The sequence below is a fragment of the Pundamilia nyererei genome, unplaced genomic scaffold (genome assembly GCF_000239375.1).
Source record: "Pundamilia nyererei isolate P.nyererei 1_Seehausen unplaced genomic scaffold, PunNye1.0 scaffold00057, whole genome shotgun sequence".
In the NCBI taxonomy this organism is placed as follows: domain Eukaryota; kingdom Metazoa; phylum Chordata; class Actinopteri; order Cichliformes; family Cichlidae; genus Pundamilia; species Pundamilia nyererei.
Genome location: NW_005187458.1, coordinates 2495504 through 2501368, shown reverse-complemented (window position 1 = coordinate 2501368; position 5865 = coordinate 2495504). Strand labels below are relative to the sequence as shown.

The following is a 5865-nucleotide window of genomic DNA, read 5'->3' as shown; positions in this document are numbered from 1 at the left end:
CCTTTTTTTGGAATGTGTTGCAGGTCTGAATGACAGGAAAGGATGAACATTTACAAATGAAGTTGACCAGGCAAAACTTTTTAAAGAAAAATTTGTGTTTACCATACTGTTCCAACGTTTTCTGATATTTAGTTTTCTTTTTCTGTGCTGCATAATTCCATGTATCTTGCTTCACATCTTTGTCTTCAATATGTATCTACTATGTAGAAAGCAGTAAAAATAAAGGTCAGCTGTTTAAGGTTTGTATGGTGGAATAGTTTGCACTATTGTAATGCAGGTTTCCTTTGCATAAATCTTCCACTGCACCAAGGGCGTAGATTTGGTTTTGGCATTGGTGGGGACGGATGATTCAACCACCGAACCCTGCCCTGTTTCTTTTTTTTTTTTTTTTCCCCTTTTCGTCTTTGCTTCTTGATTTAATAAATAAAAATAAAAAATAAAAAAAGGTGAAATATACTTGCCTACATATGCTTTTCTACGTGCTTTTAAACCATTTAAAATTACAATTCATAGTTTTATATGTGAATTATATAATGTTAAGTTACTATTAAACAAATGACTAAGTATTTTATACTTTAGTTTACTTCAACCATATTTCATATAAATCAGATATCATACAAAAATAAAAATAGCTTAAAATACAGTCCGACAATAAAAGAATATGACTTTAAGGACTTAACATTACTTCAGTTATATTACACCAACATCTCTGATACATTAGCACTAAGGGAACACTGAATGACCTGGTGGTTTTTGTCCATAAAACTACTCATCTAAGATTACCACAAAGTAAAAGATCTCTTAGCAAAATTATGCAACATTTTAGGCACACTATTGCCCCGATCAAGTCAGTGAGCTGGGGTGTTTTACTCTAAACATGAACTACTGTTACAGCAACAGACATGGACTACTGGTGTCCCACACAACAACTCAATGTCCACTATGTGAAGGAGCCAAACACATGCCTGCTCCTCTCGTTAACTGAGAAACTGCTGGCATATTTGTTTTACATCTATACTGTCCAGTCTCTCCTGGTGGTGGCAACAGGTTATTCATGGTTACATACAATTTTAGACTGATGTGGGCCAAAGCCTAAAACGATGCGCCGGGAGTTTGCTGTTCTCCCTGGTTCAGATATTTGAAGTTTGCACAGCTACATTCTCGCCTGAAAATTTTTTAAAAGTTTATTTTGCAACCCAGAAAGAGTAATAAGAGGGGCACTGAAATTCGGGATTGTCCGAGAAAAAACGGGAGGGTTGACATGTATTGCCTGTAACGTTATTATGATGGACAGGTTTTATGAGTGAACTTGACTTTAAGTGACTTACAGGTTTCTTTGAAAAATACTTTCTTATATCCAGGTTCTTTTTGCTGCCATCCTCCTCTCCTGCTCGCAGCGCAGGATTGCCGCTGCTAAAACTAAACAGAGCTCCCTGAAAGGCACAGCCAATCACATTGGCCATATTTGTCACATGATATAGGACTCCAGTAGAGAACGTAATTTAACTCTTTCTGCACCGCTGGGTGAATGAGATGTAGACAGATCGTTTTTTTTTTCTTTCTATCGGTTTTGTTTTTCTTTACTCGAAGAGATCAAATTATTGGTGGGGACAATTCAATAATCGCTGGATATTGGTGGGGACATGTCCCTTCCGTCCATGCCAAATCTACGCCCTTGCACTGCACCCAAGTCTTAATCAGAATAATATGTGCACACTGCTCTACAATTCCTATCAGCCATTTCTTATATCAAAAGCATATTTATTTTTCTTCAGCGTCCTCTCATTTATTAGAATTGCCACACTGTTTTCAGAGAGAAATGCGTGAAATCTGCTCTAACACTTTGTTTTTCAGTCACTAATGTTCTGCTCTTGGCATAATGGTTGTTTTTACTGACGTGAACTGGCTGAATCTTTGTATATGAATTCAAATGTATTATTAATGGCGACATTGCAGTAATTTCCCTAAATTAGTCCATCTCATAGAATATAAGCAAAATACAACTTATTTTCTTATATTTTACTGCACTGATCCAGTGTAACCCAGTAACCTCCTGCCTGTTTAAGTAAAAAGTTAGAAGCACCCAGTGTAAACCCAAAAGTTACCTTGGATCAGACTAAATTCTGGTTGGCAGTATAAGCTTCAGGTACTTCTATCAGAAGTCATATCATCAATAAACACTCATTAAAAAGCTGTTAGCCATGACTGATCAATGTCATCAAACAAAGTGATTAACATGAACAAACAACTCTACGCACACAAGACTTGTGAAAGACTGGTATAAACCGCACTGATGACAGATAACAAAAGCTTAGAGGTTTAGATTAAAAAGTGATTTAATCTTTCTTTTAGACACAAACAATGTAAGGCTCAGAACCGATTTCACACTTTAATCAAAATATACAGATTTCATCCGATAGAAAACTGACAATCGCCTTTTAGACACTGAACTGTGGTATAAAACGTGTATGTACAGCTGAATGCCCCTCCCTCCTGTTACTGACTGGTCCCATTCCCACCTCACCTGACCAGGTTTTGTGATGCATTCCAGTCACCTGTGGGATCTGTCCCAATGGAAAGGCTGCAGTTATAGATTAAAGGGAACTGTGTCCTAATATGTCTCCCAGCCTCCATGTAGTGATGAACAGCATGCAGCACGTCTATCAGTTTGACAGGTGAAGGTCCCTGACACTGTGGTAACTGCAGTCAGGTTCAGTTCAGACTTGCACCTCACATAATCAGAAAGGTTTGAGCTTTACATTGTGTGAACTGCAATGAGCTGGTTTATCACAACCCTGAACTGCACATCACAGTCTGATAGTGGAAGAAAATGGACAGTTTAAGTTGATCAATCGCCAATACAAACACCCTCGTGTTCAGTGAACATGTGTCTTCAATATCTGAGTTGGGTTTTTTGGGATTTTTTTTTAACACGTGTGTTTAGGAGCTCAGACTTCTCTTGCCAACAATACGAACATGAGTATTTTAATTCCGCAGTAAGAATTAAAGCCAATTGAAAAGTTAAATGAAAGAAGATGGTAAAAAGTGTCAGTACATGAGGGTTTGGTTATCGTTGACATGTCTCAGAGTCCTGATGGACACATGTGCCCACCTGTTACGTATAGCTGTGAATTTTAGAAACCGTCTCAAATTCCTCGCACATCCATACAAACTCCGTAATCACAACGTGCAGGGACCTCGTAAGATGTACCTTTAGCCCCTTTTCCATTTGATTGACTTGCCAGGTTTTCCATTAGGTGATAGCTCCTAATGCCAGGTACTAAAATAGTACCTACTTGGCAGGGATTCAAAGGGATCCAAACAGGTACTAAATGTTATGTTAGACTGCATGCCACCGACTGGCTGGTCAGTGCTGTCATTTCATTTGATGAGTCATGAGACCGTCTCATTCACAAAAATCTAAACCGCCACTTTTGAAACCCAGCAACGAGTGACATAGCTACAAAAAAAACAACAAAAAACAACATGTCGTGGTTCTGAGTCTGACAAAAGGCCACAGACTGACCAGCAGGTATACTGTTGCCTCAACTGCCACCTTTGTTGCAGCGTTTGTGTCGCATACTAATTACGTCACAGGGCCTTGGGAGGGGTTGCTATAACAACGATGACGCACATTAGGTAATACTCGATTGTAATGGAAAACCAGTCGATCCGAGTCGGGTTGTGGTGAGTCAATCCGAGTAGGTACTAATGGAGAAGGGGCTTTTGTCATGTTCAAATTCAGGTGCGACGCGGCTAGTTTGTTTGACTCTGAAATGACCCGCCCACCTGGACCTTTGGTCTGGGTATGTAGGGAGGGAGTAAACAGGGACACAATCACCATTTTCTCCTCACCTAGTGACAAAGTGAACACACAAACCCTCCCAGCTCTACTGAAGGCACCACAATGAACCTGTTTAAATGAACCATGGTCAGTGAAGAATCTTTGTCTTTTTGAAGTTCAGTTGAACATCTGAGCAGCTGGAATGACAAAATAGCAATATTCATATTAAGACACAAACAGATGAAACCAGCATTTTGTGGTTTCGGAGGACTGTGGGCTTCCTCCCTGCCAAACTGTCACATCAGTATACAGATAAATTAATGCCTGATTACAACTCAGTGCTGCGTCAAAGGCACTCCAAACATCTGGTTTTGCGATTAAGAAATGAATAAAAACGTTCTGCATTCTCACAGGAAAATAAGAAAGCTGAAACCAGCTTGCAGTCTTTCTGTAGTCCATAAAACCAGAAACCTGAGGCAGACATATTTGTTTGCATCCTGAAGGCCATTTTTGGTTTCAGCTGTAGTGGATCACAAACTTATAAATAAAACCATCCAGAAAGGCGACACACAAGACAACCTGACCAGATTCACCAACTAGACAAAACATTCGTCTGCACGCCGTGAAAGGCCGAGCTCACAGAGGCACCCCAAAAAAAAAAACCTAACACAAAAACAGTTATATCAGGAATGATTAAAATATTGCTACAACATTTGATTAACACATGATTGCAAACACAGAAATATAGAAATCAAAAAGAAAAACAATGCATTTAGGACTAAAGACCCAACAAACCTGCTAAAAAGACAATCAGTTCTTGTTTCACACTACAGTAACACAGTGGTACAAAACACTAGAGACAGAAAACGCAGATATATCTGTAATACAGCTCATTAACAGTAAACCTTTTCAACTGTAAACCTGCTCACTTTTTTTTTCCCTCTTTCTCTTAAACATGACATAATCACGGTCATTCACACTCCAGGAATAAGGCACAGGGATCATGTGAAGGTCTAGCCAGGCTTCTCTTTACGGGGCCACACTTGGACCTGCAGGCCTGAGCGGACATCTGACCTCTGATCGTTTACAAGCAGAGCTGGAACTTTTAAAGAGAGAGCTAAAAAGGAACAGGGCCACCTGTAAAACTTGGGCTAATTTAAGATCAAAGTAAAAGTCTGAATCTGAAAAACGTAACATCTTTGGATAAGAAGGTGGACTTTGATCCCTCGGTGTGGGAACACAGCCCAAAGGCGAGATAAAAAAGTACATTGCTGTCTGAATTCTGACTAACCGAAGAACTCCGGCTTTATTGCAGAAAGCCTGTACAGGTCAGAACTACAACTTTATTCTCTAGTTTATAAAATTTGAGAGAATAAAGTCAGATTTCTCCTCAAGAGACCTTAATTCTGTCAGAGGGCAAAGAATCAGGAAAAAGCATAATAATAATAATAATAATAATAATAATAATAATTTAACATTAATCCAGACTCTACTGTGTTTTCTACAGACATGTGGTGGAATGATTGGAGTGTGGTAGATACTGTCGTGCTGACTAAGGATTCAGATGGTGGCTCAGATTGAGGATTTGGAGAAGGAGACTCGCAGGTGGTGGTTCTCTCCCAAATCATGGTTGTGGAATTCTATGAGGGACTCGATGGCCTCCTCCACAGAGCCCACCTGGATTAGAGCCATTTTATGGTCCTTCCTGTATGAGAAATGAACAAGAGCTTCCATTCAGACTGTTTTGAGGCAAAGCAACAACAGGACATTCAGGGGAAGGATGAATAGTACCGCACACACTGAACAAGCTGCTTGGACACTCCAAGAGGAGCCTAAAAGACTGAAGGAGATTTTGGTCTTTTACTGCAAGGGGGCACAAAGTCCACAACCAAACCCATTTACTGACTGGCCAGCAATTACAGGCCATTTAAGAAATAAATAGGAGCAAACATCAGCCGTCACAATGTGTTTTCACAACATGTTCCTGAAAACAAGGACTTGTACATATGCTAATCAAACAGATTAACACAACGAGACAGACAAACAGACCGAAGGGTGTGCAGGGCGCTTTTTTTTTTTTT

At 39.7% G+C, this 5865-nt stretch overlaps 1 pseudogene; it reads right to left on the bottom strand.

Moving 5' to 3' along the window:
• Positions 1-3378: 3378 nt before the first annotated feature.
• Positions 3379-5865, bottom strand: part of LOC102192708 (polypyrimidine tract-binding protein 1-like) — a 27554-nt pseudogene continuing 25067 nt past the window's right edge.